Source organism: Phyllobates terribilis, unplaced genomic scaffold, assembly GCF_046119375.1.
Source record: "Phyllobates terribilis strain yellow unplaced genomic scaffold, ASM4611937v1 Scaffold_7__3_contigs__length_470593459, whole genome shotgun sequence".
Classification (NCBI taxonomy): Eukaryota; Metazoa; Chordata; class Amphibia; order Anura; family Dendrobatidae; genus Phyllobates; species Phyllobates terribilis.
In genome coordinates, this window is record NW_027362767.1 from 22,157,328 (window position 1) to 22,173,226 (window position 15,899).

Consider the following 15,899-nt stretch of genomic DNA (forward strand, 5'->3'; position numbering starts at 1 on the left):
CTTGCTTAGAGATTAGCTTCACACAGGCGTCTTCTAACTGTCACAGTCCTCACAGGTAACTGGAGACTGTCTGTGATCATCCTGGAGCTGATCATTGGCTGAGTCTTTGCCATTCTGGCTATTCTTCCATCCTATGAATGGTAGTCTTCCGTTTTCTTCCATGTCTCTCTGGTTTTGCTTTCCATTATAAAACATTGGAGATAATTTTAGCTGAACAGCCTGTCATTGTCTGCACTTCTTTATAAGTTTTACCCTCTCCATTCAACCTTTTCATCAAAGTACGCTGTTCTGGACAATGTCTCATACGACCCATATTTCTCAGGCTTTCAAGGAGAAATGCAGGTACAACATGTGCTGGCTTCACCCTTAAATTAAGGCCACCTGATTCACAATGGTTTCCTCACAGAATGATTGACCTCACTAATTGACCTCCACACTGCTATTATATTGAACACCCCCCGTACAATTAATTATTTGCATACACAGTCAAATACCTGCAGATCATGAATGCGGAGTCTGGTGGTTTTCTTAGAATCTACTGCACCAACTGGTAAATTGTTTGACATGTGGTGATATAATTTATACCAAAAACAGTGATTAATCTGGTCAGTCACATTGGACTGCTAGTATTTTGAACACTACTGTATTCCCTATATGGTTATTCAAATAGGAATTAACAAATATTTCAATTCCTATTATGTACATCTATATACCTGTGATCTGAATGTTGAAACATTGTATGTTATTATAATTATTATAGCCCCTTTCTTTCCATGGCGCTTTACATGTGATCAGGGTATACATAATAAAAAAAAGTATAATAATCTTGAACAATACAAGTCAGCGACAGGTACAGGAGGAGCGAGGACCCTGCCCGCGAGGGCTCACAGTCTACAAGGGATGGGTGAGGATACAGTAGGTGAGGGTAGGGCTGGTCGTGCAGCGGTATGGTGGAGCGAGGACCCTGCCCGCGAGGGCTCACAGTCTACAAGGGATGGGTGAGGATACAGTAGGTGAGGGTAGGGCTGGTCGTGCAGTGGTATGGTGGAGCGAGGACCCTGCCCGCGAGGGCTCACAGTCTACAAGGGATGGGTGAGGATACAGTAGGTGAGGGTAGAGCTGGTCGTGTAGTGGTATGGTGGAGCGAGGACCCTGCCCGCGAGGGCTCACAGTCTACAAGGGATGGGTGAGGATACAGTAGGTGAGGGTAGAGCTGGTCGTGTAGTGGTATGGTGGAGCGAGGACCCTGCCCGCGAGGGCTCACAGTCTACAGGGGGTGGGTGAGGATACAGTAGGTGAGGGTAGAGCTGGTCGTGCAGTGGTATGGTGGAGCGAGGACCCTGCCCGCGAGGGCTCACAATCTACAAGGGATGGGTGAGGATACAGTAGGTGAGGGTAGGGCTGGTCGTGCAGCGGTATGGTGGAGCGAGGACCCTGCCCGCGAGGGCTCACAGTCTACAAGGGATGGGTGAGGATACAGTAGGTGAGGGTACAGCTGGTCGTGCAGCGATATGGAGGAGCGAGGACCCTGCCCGCGAGGGCTCACAGCCTACATGGGATGGGTGAGGATACAGTAGGTGAGGGCAGAGCTGGTCGTGCAGCGGTATGGTGGAGCGGTGGTTACTGCAGGTTGTAGGCTTGTCGGAGGCTGCGTGCTGGTATGTACCGGGAGACAAGGTCACAGAGGTATGGAGGAGACAGGTTGTGGATGGCTTTGTATGCCGTGGTTAGGGTTTTGGACTGGAGTCTATGGGTAATGAGGAGCCAGTGATGGGATTGACAGAGGGGGGAGGCCGGGGAATAGCGGGGGGACAGTTGGATTAGTCGGGCAGCAGAGTCTAGGATAGATTGGAGGGGTGCAAGAGTGGAGGCCACAGAGCAGGAGGTTGCAGTAGTCGAAGCAGGAGATGATGAGGGCGTGCACTAGGGGGTTTTGCAGATTCGTGGTTGAGGAATGTGCGGATCTGGGAAATATTTTTGAGTTGGAGTCGGCACGAAGTGGAAAGGGCTTGGATATGAGGTTTGAAGGAGAGATCAGAGTCCAGGGTTACCCCGAGGCAGCGAGCTTGTGGGACTGGGGAGGGTGGGCAGCCATTGACTTTGATGGATAGGTCAGATGGGGGGGCTGAGTGAGATGGTGGAAAGATGATGAATTCTGTTTTATGCATGTTGAGTTTTAGCATAGAGGTGATACTGAAAGCCGCGGGACTCTATGGACTGTCCCAGGCCGAAGGTGTAGATGGAGAAGAGCAGGGGTCCTAGAACTGAACCTTGGGGGACACCCACAGATAGGAGGTGAGATGAGAAGGTGGTGCGTGAGTGGGAGACGCTGAATGTCCGGTCTGTTAGGTATGAGGAGATCCAAGATAGGACCGTCTGTGGTGAGGTTTGGGATGAGGTGGGAAAAGATGACGTTGAGTTCACAGGTGGTGAGATGTGATCTGGAGAGTAGAGGAAAGTTGATCTTGTGTTATGGTGGAGAAGTTGGTTATGGAGGAGGAGGGCTGAGTAGTTATGGGGAATATACTATTAGTGTTCTGCACTTTGCTAAGTTGCATGGTGAGAGTTAGACATTGTTGGATGGTTTGAATATTTAGCACTTTATCTAATGAGTCGATTAATTTCCAATTAAATTGTCTTAATCTACGAACCCCTGGTTCATACTAGGACATACATTCCATAATTACCCAGTACGTGGAGGTCCAGCTGCTTATGTTATTTTTACTGTTTCTATTATTGTGTGCACCTGTCTCCTACATTGTCATTACACATTTACTTGTGTGCAATAAAATTTTTTTTGTATAATCTTAAGATTGTTTCATTTCCTGACTAATCTTGCTTCTAAAAACCTTGCAACGTGTGAAAGGCGCTAAATTTTGCAAGTGTTTGGTATTTTTCACCAGCACCATATTTTTTTGGACATTAAAGCAGCACAATAGAAATCTCCTCCAGTCTACGAGAGAAGCAGATCCCAGCTCTGGTGCACGGCCGCGCTCCAAATTCAACCACCAAGTACACGGAGCGGCTCCAGATCAGGACCGGTGCATAAATCCTCAGTCTTGATGACTTTGCCTTTTAATTCGATGTGAATCATCAGCCCCCTGGTGATAGGGAGAAGTCGCACTGGGTCCAGGCTGCAGAATCCAAACCGAAACTCTGCAACCAAACGCTGGACAGTGCCAGCAGGGGTTAATAATGTGCCGTGGATTTATCACAAGATTTCAATGCAATTTGTGTTAAATTTCATTGATTTTAGCTGCAAGTAACAGATAACACGTGCCGACCCCAGGATGGATTTTTAGGCAGATTCCACGGCGCCATTTTCAGGCAACGCGAACTTGACTTTATTATTACGTCACAAGTATCAAAGACCAAACAAACTCATCTGACGGCAGCTCGGCCTTTATTATATGCTCTGAGCAGTTTTACAAGACGCTGGAACAATTTGTTTTCTTCTAGAAAGGTTTTTCTCAAGTTTCCTCTTCAGATCTTCATACTTCAACCTAAAAAAAACAAAAAGCAGAATTATCAAACAGTCCTGACCCTTCATCAACACAACGATGGGAGTGTAAGTGATATCAGGGGTTGTTATAACTTGGTAAGAAGAGCAGTCCATGATCGCAGGGCAAAAGAAACCTCTAGACATTAAAAACCATGCAGGAAACCGTCTCCTCTCCCTTATTGCAGACTTCATAAAAGGGACTTTAATATATAACTATAAAATTATATTATATCACTATGGTGGTATAAGAAAAAAATATATATTTTATAGGCACTCCATACTGGAATACTCGACCCCACGTTGGCCATGATCCCTGCTGTTTAATAGTAGACGCCATGTACTTGCTGCAGCCACAAAATTTCATGTATACGTCGTCAATTAACGTTAACCCCCAAGGAGGAGAACACGAGCAGTGGAGCAGTGAGGCTCCGGTAGGACTTCCATCACTGACACAATGTGACGACCGTCATCTGGACGCCATTTATTAGATTAATCAGCAGTTACTTCACAAGGAAAATAAGCTTCATAATGGAGTGAGTCACTGATAAATACTGCATTATACTCCAGAGCTGCACTCACTATTCTGCTGGTGAAGTCACTGTGTACATACATTACTGATCCTGAGTTACATCCTGTATTATACTTCAGAGCTGCACTCACTATTCTGCTGGTGAAGTCACTGTGTACATACATTACATTACTGATCCTGGGTTACATCCTGTATTATACTCCAGAGCTGCACTTACTATTCTGCTGGTGCAGTCACTGTGTACGTACATTACATTACTGATCCTAAGTTACATCCTGTATTATACTCCAGAGCTGCACTCACTATTCTGCTGGTGTAGTCACTGTGTACATACATTACATTACTGATCCTGAGTTACATCCTGTATTATACTCCAGAGCTGCACTCACTATTCTGCTGGTGCAGTCAGTGTACATACATTACATTACAGATCCTGAGTTACATCCTGTATTATACTCCAGAGCAGCACACACTATTCTGCTGGTGCAATCACTGTGTACATACATTACTGATCCTGTACTGATCCTGAGTTACATCCTGTATTACACTCCAGAGCTGCACTCACTATTCTGCTGGTGCAGTCACTGGGTACATTACATTACTGATCCTGAGTTACATCCTGTATTACACTCCGGAGCTGCACTCACTATTCTGCTGGTGCAGTCACTGTGTACATACATTACATTACGGATCCTGAGTTACATCCTGTATTATACTCCAGAGCTGCGCTCACTATTCTGCTGGTGCAGTCACTGTGTACATACATTACATTACTGATCCTGGGTTACATCCTGTATTACACTCCAGAGCTGCACTTACTATTCTGCTGGTGCAGTCACTGTGTACGTACATTACATTACTGATCCTAAGTTACATCCTGTATTATACTCCAGAGCTGCACTCACTATTCTGCTGGTGAAGTCACTGTGTACATACATTACTGATACTGAGTTACATCCTGTATTATACTTCAGAGCTGCACTCACTATTCTGCTGGGGCAGTCACTGTGTACATACATTACATTACTGATCCTGAGTTACCTCCTGTATTATACTCCAGAGCTGCACTCACTATTCTGCTGGTGAAGTCACTGTGTACATACATTACATTACATTACTGATCCTGGGTTACATCCTGTATTATACTCCAGAGCTGCACTTACTATTCTGCTGGTGCAGTCACTGTGTACGTACATTACATTACTGATCCTAAGTTACATCCTGTATTATACTCCAGAGCTGCACTCACTATTCTGCTGGTGAAGTCACTGTGTACATACATTACATTACTGATCCTAAGTTACATCCTGTATTATACTCCAGAGCTGCACTCACTATTCTGCTGGTGTAGTCACTGTGTACATACATTACATTACTGATCCTGAGTTACATCCTGTATTATACTCCAGAGCTGCACTCACTATTCTGCTGGTGCAGTCAGTGTACATACATTACATTACAGATCCTGAGTTACATCCTGTATTATACTCCAGAGCAGCACTCACTATTCTGCTGGTGCAATCACTGTGTACATACATTACTGATCCTGTACTGATCCTGAGTTACATCCTGTATTACACTCCAGAGCTGTACTCACTATTCTGCTGGTGCAGTCACTGTGTACATACATTACATTACTGATCCTGAGTTACATCCTGTATTATACTCCAGAGCTGCACTCACTATTCTGCTGGTGCAGTCACTGTGTACATACATTACTGATCCTGAGTTACATCCTGTATTATACTCCAGAGCTGCACTCACTATTCTGCTGGTGCAGTCACTGGGTACATTACATTACTGATCCTGAGTTACATCCTGTATTACACTACGGAGCTGCACTCACTATTCTGCTGGTGCAGTCACTGTGTACATACATAACTGATCCTGAGTTACATCCTGTATTATACTCCAGAGCTGCACTCACTATTCTGCTGGTGCAGTCACTGTGTACATACATTACTGATCCTGAGTTACATCCTGTATTATACTCCAGAGCTGCACTCACTATTCTGCTGGTGCAGTCACTGTGTACATACATTACTGATCCTGAGTTACATCCTGTATTATACCCCAGAGCTGCACTCACTATTCTGCTGGTGCAGTCACTGTGAACATACATTACATTACTGATCCTGAGTTACATCCTGTATTATACTCCAGAGCTGCACTCACTATTCTGCTGGTGCAGTCACTGTGTACATACATTACTGATCCTGAGTTACATCCTGTATTACACTCCAGAGCTGCAGTCACTATTCTGCTGGTGCAGTCACTGTGTACATACATTACATTACGGATCCTGAGTTACATCCTGTATTATACTCCAGAGCTGCACTCACTATTCTGCTGGTGCAGTCACTGTGTACATACATTACATTACTGATCCTGAGTTACATCCTGTATTATACTCCAGAGCTGCACTCACTATTCTGCTGGTGCAGTCACTGTGTACATACATTACTGATCCTGAGTTACATCCTGTATTATACTCCAGAGCTGCACTCACTATTCTGCTGGTGCAGTCACTGTGTACATACATTACTGATCCTGAGTTACATCCTGTATTATACTCCAGAGCTGCACTCACTATTCTGCTGGTGCAGTCACTGTGTACATACATTACATTACTGATCCTGAGTTACATCCTGTATTATACTCCAGAGCTGCACTCACTATTCTGCTGGTGCAGTCACTGTGTACATACATTACATTACTGATCCTGAGTTACATCCTGTATTATACTCCAGAGCAGCACACACTATTCTGCTGGTGCAATCACTGTGTACATACATTACTGATCCTGTACTGATCCTGAGTTACATCCTGTATTACACTCCAGAGCTGCACTCACTATTCTGCTGGTGCAGTCACTGGGTACATTACATTACTGATCCTGAGTTACATCCTGTATTACACTCCGGAGCTGCACTCACTATTCTGCTGGTGCAGTCACTGTGTACATACATTACATTACTGATCCTGAGTTACATCCTGTATTATACTCCAGAGCTGCACTCACTATTCTGCTGGTGCAGTCACTGTGTACATACATTACTGATCCTGAGTTACATCATGTATTATACTGCAGAGCTGCAGTCACTATTCTGCTGGTGCAGTCACTGTGTACATACATTACTGATCCTGAGTTACATCCTGTATTATACTCCAGAGCTGCACTCACTATTCTGCTGGTGCAGTCACTGTGTACATACATTACTGATCCTGAGTTACATCCTGTATTATACTCCAGAGCTGTACTCACTATTCTGCTGGTGCAGTCACTGTGTACATACATTACATTACTGATCCTGAGTTACATCCTGTATTATACTCCAGAGCTGCATTCACTATTATGCTGGTGCAGTCACTGTGTACATACATTACATTACTGATCCTGAGTTACATCCTGTATTATACTCCAGAGCAGCACTCACTATTCTGCTGGTGCAGTCACTGTGTACATACATTACATCACTGATCCTGAGTTACATCCTGTATTATACTCCAGAGCAGCACTCACTATTCTGCTGGTGCAGTTGCTGTGTACATACATTACATTACTGATCCTGAGTTACATCCTGTATTATAGTCCAGAGCTGCACTCACTATTCTGCTGGTGCAGTCACTGTGTACATACATTACATTACTGATCCTGAGTTACATCCTGTATTATAGTCCAGAGCTGCACTCACTATTCTGCTGGTGCAGTCACTGTGTACATACATTACATTACTGATCCTGAGTTACATCCTGTATTATACTCCAGAGCTGCACTCACTATTCTGCTGGTGCAGTTGCTGTGTACATTCATTACATTACTGATCCTGAGTTACATCCTGTATTATACTCCAGAGCAGCACTCACTATTCTGCTGGTGCAGTCACTGTGTACATACATTACATCACTGAGTCTGAGTTACATCCTGTATTATACTCCAGAGCTGCACTCACTATTCTGCTGGTGCAGTCACTGTGTACATACATTACATTACTGATCCTGAGTTACATCCTGTATTATACCCCAGATCTGCACTCACTATTCTGCTGGTGCAGTCACTGTGTACATACATTACATCACTGATCCTGAGTGCTATCCTGTATTATACCCCAGAGCTGCACTCACTATTCTGCTGGTGCAGTCACTGTGTACATACATTACATTACTGATCCTGAGTTACATCCTGTATTATACTCCAGAGCTGCACTCACTATTCTGCTGGTGCAGTCACTGTGTACATACATTACATTACTGATCCTGAGTTACATCCTGTATTATACTCCAGAGCAGCACTCACTATTCTGCTGGTGCAGTCACTGTGTACATACATTACATCACTGATCCTGAGTTACATCCTGTATTATACTCCAGAGCTGCAGTCACTATTCTGCTGGTGCAGTCACTGTGTACATACATTACATTACTGATCCCGAGTTACATCCTGTATTATACTCCAGAGCTGCACTCACTATTCTGCTGGTGCAGTCACTGTGTACATACATTACATTACGGATCCTGAGTTACATCCTGTATTATACTCCAGAGCTGCAGTCACTATTCTGCTGGTGCAGTTGCTGTGTACATTCATTACATTACTGATCCTGAGTTACATCCTGTATTATACTCCAGAGCTGCACTCACTATTCTGCTTGTGCAGTCACTGTGTACATACAATACATGACTGATCCTGAGTTACATCCTGTATTATACTCCAGAGCTGCACTCACTATTCTGCTGGTGCAGTCACTGTGTACATACATTACATTACTGATCCTGAGTTACATCCTGTATTATAGTCCAGAGCTGCACTCACTATTCTGCTGGTGCAGTCACTGTGTACATACATTACATTACTGATCCTGAGTTACATCCTGTATTATACTCCAGAGCTGCACTCACTATTCTGCTGGTGCAGTCGCTGTGTACATACATTACTGATCCTGAGTTACATCCTGTATTATACTCCAGAGCTGCACTCACTATTCTGCTGGTGCAGTCACTGTGTACATACATTACTGATCCTGAGTTACATCCTGTATTATACTCCAAAGCTGCACTCACTATTCTGCTGGTGCAGTCACTGGGTACATTACATTACTGATCCTGAGTTACATCCTGTATTACACTCCAGAGCTGCACTCACTATTCTGCTGGTGCAGTCACTGGGTACATTACTGATCCTGTACTGATCCTGAGTTACATCCTGTATTACACTCCAGAGCTGCACTCACTATTCTACTGGTGCAGTCACTGTGTACATACATTACTGATCCTGAGTTACATCCTGTATTATACTCCAGAGCTGCACTCACTACTCTGCTGGTGCAGTCACTGTGTACATACATTACTGATCCTGAGTTACCTCCTGTATTACACTCCAGAGCTGCACTCACTATTCTGCTGGTGCAGTCACTGTGTAAATACATTACATTACTGATCCTGAGTTACATCCTGTATTATACTCCAGAGCTGCACTCACTATTCTGCTGGTGCAGTCAGTGTACATACATTACATTAATGATCCCGAGTTACATCCTGTATTATACTCCAGAGCTGCACTCACTATTCTGCTGGTGCAGTCAGTGTACATACATTACATTACTGATCCTGAGTTACCTCCTGTATTACACTCCAGAGCTGCACTCACTATTCTGCTGGTGCAGTCACTGTGTAAATACATTACATTACTGATCCTGAGTTACATCCTGTATTATACTCCAGAGCTGCACTCACTATTCTGCTGGTGCAGTCACTGTGTACATACATTACATTAATGATCCTGAGTTACATCCTGTATTATACTCCAGAGCTGCACTCACTATTCTGCTGGTGCAGTCACTGTGTACATACATTACATTACTCATCCTGAGTTACATCCTGTATTATACTCCAGAGCTGCACTCACTATTCTGCTGGTGCAGTCACTGTGTACATACATTACATTACTGATCCTGAGTTACCTCCTGTATTACACTCCAGAGCTGCAGTCACTATTCTGCTGGTGCAGTCACTGTGTACATACATTACATTACTGATCCTGAGTTAAATCCTGTATTATACTCCAGAGCTGCACTCACTATTCTGCTGGTGCAGTCACTGTGTACATACATTACATTACTGATCCTGAGTTACATCCTGTATTATAGTCCAGAGCTGCACTCACTATTCTGCTGGTGCAGTCACTGTGTACATACATTACATTACTGATCCTGAGTTACATCCTGCATTATACTCCAGAGCTGCGCTCACTATTCTGCTGGTGCAGTCACTGGGTACATACATTACATTACTGATCCTGAGTTACATCCTGTATTACACTCCAGAGCTGCACTCACTATTCTGCTGGTGCAGTCACTGTGTACATACATTACATTACTGATCCTGAGTTACATCCTGTATTACACTCCGGAGCTGCACTCACTATTCTGCTGGTGCAGTCACTGTGTACATACATTACATTACTGATCCTGAGTTACATCCTGTATTACACTCCAGAGCTGCACTCACTATTCTGCTGGTGCAGTCACTGTGTACATACATTACATTACTGATCCTGAGTTACATCCTGCATTATACTCCAAAGCTGCACTCACTATTCTGCTGGTGCAGTCACTGTGTACATACATTACATTACTGATCCTGAGTTACATCCTGTATTACACTCCGGAGCTGCACTCACTATTCTGCTGGTGCAGTCACTGGGTACATTACTGATCCTGTACTGATCCTGAGTTACATCCTGTATTACACTCCAGAGCTGCACTCACTATTCTGCTGGTGCAGTCACTGTGTACATACATTACATTACTGATCCTGAGTTACATCCTGTATTATACTCCAGAGCTGCACTCACTATTCTGCTGGTGCAGTCACTGTGTACATACATTACATTACTGATCCTTAGTTACATCCTGTATTATACTCCAGAGCTGCACTCACTATTCTGCTGGTGCAGTCACTGTGTACATACATTACATTACTGATCCTTAGTTACATCCTGTATTATACTCCAGAGCTGCACTCACTATTCTGCTGGTGCAGTCAATGTGTACATACATTACATTACTGATCCTGAGTTACCTCCTGTATTATACTCCAGAGCTGCACTCACTATTCTGCTGGTGGAGTCACTGTGTACATACATTACATTACTGATCCTGAGTTACCTCCTGTATTATACTCCAGAGCTGCACTCACTATTCTGCTGGTGCAGTCACTGTGTACATACATTACTGATCCCGAGTTACATCCTGTATTATACTCCAGAGCTGCACTCACTATTCTGCTGGTGCAGTCACTGTGTACATACATTACATTACTGATCCTGAGTTACCTCCTGTATTATACTCCAGAGCTGCACTCACTATTCTGCTGGTGCAGTCACTGTGTACATACATTACTGATCCCGAGTTACATCCTGTATTATACTCCAGAGCTGCACTCACTATTCTGCTGGTGCAGTCACTGGGTACATTACATTACTGATCCTGAGTTACATCCTGTATTACACTCCGGAGCTGCACTCACTATTCTGCTGGTGCAGTCACTGGGTACATTACTGTTCCTGAGTTACATCCTGTATTACACTCCAGAGCTGCACTCACTATTCTGCTGGTGCAGTCACTGTGTACATACATTACATTACTGATCCTGAGTTACCTCCTGTATTATACTCCAGAGCTGCGCTCACTATTCTGCTGGTGCAGTCACTGTGTACATACATTACTAATCCCGAGTTACATGCTGTATTTTACTCCAGAGCTGCGCTCACTATTCTGCTGGTGCAGTTACTATATCCCTCAATATGAAGCTGTCAGGAGGGAGACATCTGCACAGCACTCGTGGGGCACCGGCAGTATCAGGAATCCTCCGCCTGTTCCTCTGCCTCCGGTTCTTACGCACCTGCTCACAGTATACAGCAGGCACGCCTTTGTGGGAGGGGGCACAATAATAAGGGGCTCCGGGGAATTCCTCACATACCTGACGCTTATGACGTGAGCAGCTCGGGGTGGGCGGAGCTGCAGGGAGATTGACAGCTTTGCTCACAGCTGCCCTTGTAGCCATCATGATGACTTTCTGTGAAGGTTTTCAGTCACTTTAACCCTTGATGCGGCTTCCATCTTGATGGTGGAAAAAAAAAAAAGTACATTTAAATCATTAAACGTAGAAAACGGGTCTAAGGATGCGACTATGACATGATGGCGGCCGCTGTGGGAGGAGAGTCGCTGCGCACATCTCATGGGGAGACACCGCCGGCAGGACTCCGCTCCGATGTGCTCTTCCTCCGGGTCTTACGCGCCAGCTCACAGTGGTCTGCAGGCACGCCTTTGTGGGAGGATGGACCCTGAGACCACCCATAACACAATATGCAGGGGGTCCACAGTAAATCATCAGACAGGAGAACCCCCCCCCCATAACCACTACTCCCAGCAGTGCAGTTCCCCCCTCATGATAACTACTCCCGGCAGTGCAGGCCCCCCCCTCATAACTACTCCCGGCAGTGCAGGCCCCCCCCCTCATGATAACTACTCCCGGCAGTGCAGCCCCTCCCATACTGGACTACTAGACCCCCATGATGGCCATGATCCCCACTGTAATAGTAGACGCCATGTAGTTGCTGCGGCCACAAAATTTAATTTAAACGTTTTTAAGTAACGTCGACCCCCAAGGTGGAGAACACGAGCAGACAGGCTCTGGTACATTCACCATCTCCGGACTAATGCGGCATTACCACATTATTCCACCAGTTTTGGGTTCACACAGCCAGATACATTACAATGATGATCCAAACAAGAAGCTTTATGGGGCCAGGAGACGCTCGGGCGGGGAGCTGTGCCCATCGTCAGGAGAAGAGATGTTACCTGGATATCAGCTTTACTCCACTGTTATCTGTGCAGAGGTGACAACCCAGACAAGACCTTCACTTCTCAGCCGCTCAGAGACAGAATTCTGTAACCTGGGAGGAGCGGAAGGAATGAAGAGTCCAGGACTTCCATCACTGACACAATGTGACGACTGTCATCTGGACGTCATTTATAGAAGAACCTGAAAAGGAAATTAATCAGCATTTACTTCACAAGGAAAATAAGCTTCATAGTGGAGTCAGTCACTGATAAATCCTGCATTATACTCCAGAGCTGCACTCACTATTCTGCTGGTGGAGTCACTGTGTACATACATTACTGATCCTGAGTTACTTCCTGTATTATACTCCAGAGCTGCACTCACTATTCTGCTGGTGCAGTCACGGTGTACATGTATTACTAATCCTGAGTTACATGCTGTATTATACTCCAGAGCTGCGCTCACTATTCTGCTGGTGCAGTTACTATATCCCTCAATATGAAGCTGTCAGGAGGGAGACATCTGCACAGCACTCGTGGGGCACCGGCAGTATCAGGAATCCTCCGCCTGTTCCTCTGCCTCCGGTTCTTACGCACCTGCTCACAGTATACAGCAGGCACGCCTTTGTGGGAGGGGGCACAATACTAAGGGGCTCCGGGGAATTCCTCACATACCTGACGCTTATGACGTGAGCAGCTCGGGGTGGGCGGAGCTGCAGGGAGATTGACAGCTTCGCTCACAGCTGCCCTTGTAGCCATCATGATGACTTTCTGTGAAGGTTTTCAGTCACTTTAACCCTTGATGCGGCTTCCATCTTGATGGTGGAGACCTGCATGGAAAAAAATACATTTAAATCATTAAATGTAGAAAACGGGTCTAAGGATTCGACTATGACATGATGGCGGCCGCTGTGGGAGGAGAGTCGCTGCGCACATCTCATGGAGAGACACCGCCGGCAGGACTCCGCTCCGATGTGCTCTTCCTCCGGGTCTTAAGCGACGGATCACAGCGGTCTGCAGGCACGCCTTTGTGGGAGGATGGACCCTGAGACCCCCCATAACAATATGCAGGGGGTCCACAGTAAATCATCAGACAGGAGCACCCCCCCCCCCCCATAACCACTACTCCCGGCAGTGGAGGTCCAACACCACCCCCCCCTCACGACCACTACTCCCGGCAGTGGAGGTCCAACTCCGCCCCCCCCCTCACGACCACTACTCCCGGCAGTGGAGGTCCAACACCCCCCCCCCTCACGACCCCTACTCCCGGCAGTGCGGGTCCCCCATGACCCCTACTCCCGGCAATGCGGGTCCCCCATCACCCCCTCATGACCCCTACTCCCGGCAGTGCGGGTCCCCCATGACCCCTAGACCCGGCAGTGCGGGTCCCCCATGACCCCTAGACCCGGCAGTGCGGGTCCCCCATGACCCCCTCATGACCCCTACTCCCGGCAGTGCGGGTCCCCCATGACCCCTACTTCCGGCAGTGCAGGTCCCCCATGACCCCTACTCCCGGCAGTGCGGGTCCCCCATGACCTCTATTCTAGGCAGTTAAGCCCCCCCATGACCCCTACTCCCGGCAGTGCAGCCCCCCATCACCCCCTCATGAACCCTACTTCCGGCAGTGCAGTTCCCTCATCACCCCCTCATGACCCCTACTCCCGGCAGTGCGGGTCCCCCATGACCCACTCATGACCCCTACTCCCGGCAGTGCAGCCCCCCATCACCCCCTCATGACCCCTACTCCCGGCAGTGAAGCCCCCCCCCCCCCCATGACCCCTACTCCCGGCAGTGCAGCTCCCCTTCCCCCCCCCATGGCCCCTACTCTCGGCAGTGCAGCCCCCCATCCACTGCTCCCAGCAGTGTACCCACCATGACCGAGCAGATGGCGGAGGATTGCGCCACAGACCCATCAATGTCACGCGCTGCTGAGCCTGAGAGAGCAAAGAGAGAAATATTTGTCACTTCCTGTCTTATATTCAGTCACTTCCGGTAGACGCTTCAGCAGTAAAGTGTCTCCAGACCCCCAGTAATGCGCCTGCGCTGTACTTACAATCAGTCTTCTTCAATATGGCCGCCGCACTGCGGCCTCTAGTGACGGGCAGCAGACACCGCCTCCAGATGATCACGTGACTGTGTCAGCCTATGATTGACAGCTGCCCCATTCTAATAGGTGATTATTATTGGCGGAGTACTGAGCTTGTGAGGCGGCAGCCACGTGTGCTGGCTGATAACAGAGAGCAGCAGCTTGTCCTTAGATAACATTTTAACTAAATATCTAGTTCTAGCATTGAATGAACATTATACTCCTTCTTCCCTGTATAGGCAGCAATGGGAGAGGTAAAGAAAATGTGAGAGATTTGCAACTACAAGTCCCAGCATGTTGGTGCGTAGTGGATGCAGAGCACATGGTTAAAGGGACCTGTCAGGAGCATTAACATAACCCTGATCCCTGCCCTGTAGTGAGCGAGCATGCAAAGTGATCTGAAAGTGCACGGGGGCGTGTCATGCACTCCATCATTTGACCACACCCCAGTGCACTTCTAGGCTAATTTGCATGTCATTGTAATGCTGGATTTCTCAGCACTGGCCAATCCGATAACTGCACGGCCGCCAACAGCTGCAGCATTACACCCAATGAGGGCGGACTTGTTAATTAGACACAATATTTTTCAAGGTCAGTTTAGAATTAATAAGTTCTGGGAAGTCACCAACTCCGGGGCGAGCGCGTGGTCACACGGCCAGAATCTGGGCTCGTTCCCTGATCACGTGGTGCCACTGCCCTCATCCCGCAGGCCGTTCATTGGGCATTTTATTAAAAAAGGATTATGTGTAGAAGTGACTGATACATAAATCATAGAAGTCAACGGGAAAAATAGCAATAGGCAACTTAAACCGCGTCTGTCATGGCCCAAACGCGTATAACCCGACTGCAAAGTCCTGTAGGGGATGAGCCCCGTCCGTGCAGTGCGGCCCTTAGCTGCTCAGTCTTTCATTAAAAGGGTTTTATTTTTTTATGCAAATT

The 15,899-nt window shown here is 46.7% G+C and overlaps 1 long non-coding RNA gene across 1 annotated transcript; it reads right to left on the bottom strand.

Annotated features, from left to right (window-relative positions):
• Window positions 1–3,386: 3,386 nt before the first annotated feature.
• On the bottom strand, window positions 3,387–14,870 carry LOC141152833 (uncharacterized). Its single transcript, XR_012247162.1, has 5 exons — window positions 14,747–14,870; window positions 13,550–13,704; window positions 12,893–13,076; window positions 12,012–12,151; window positions 3,387–3,503 (listed from the first exon to the last, which is right to left on the bottom strand). It is a non-coding gene; the product is annotated as an uncharacterized lncRNA (long non-coding RNA).
• Window positions 14,871–15,899: the final 1,029 nt, after the last annotated feature.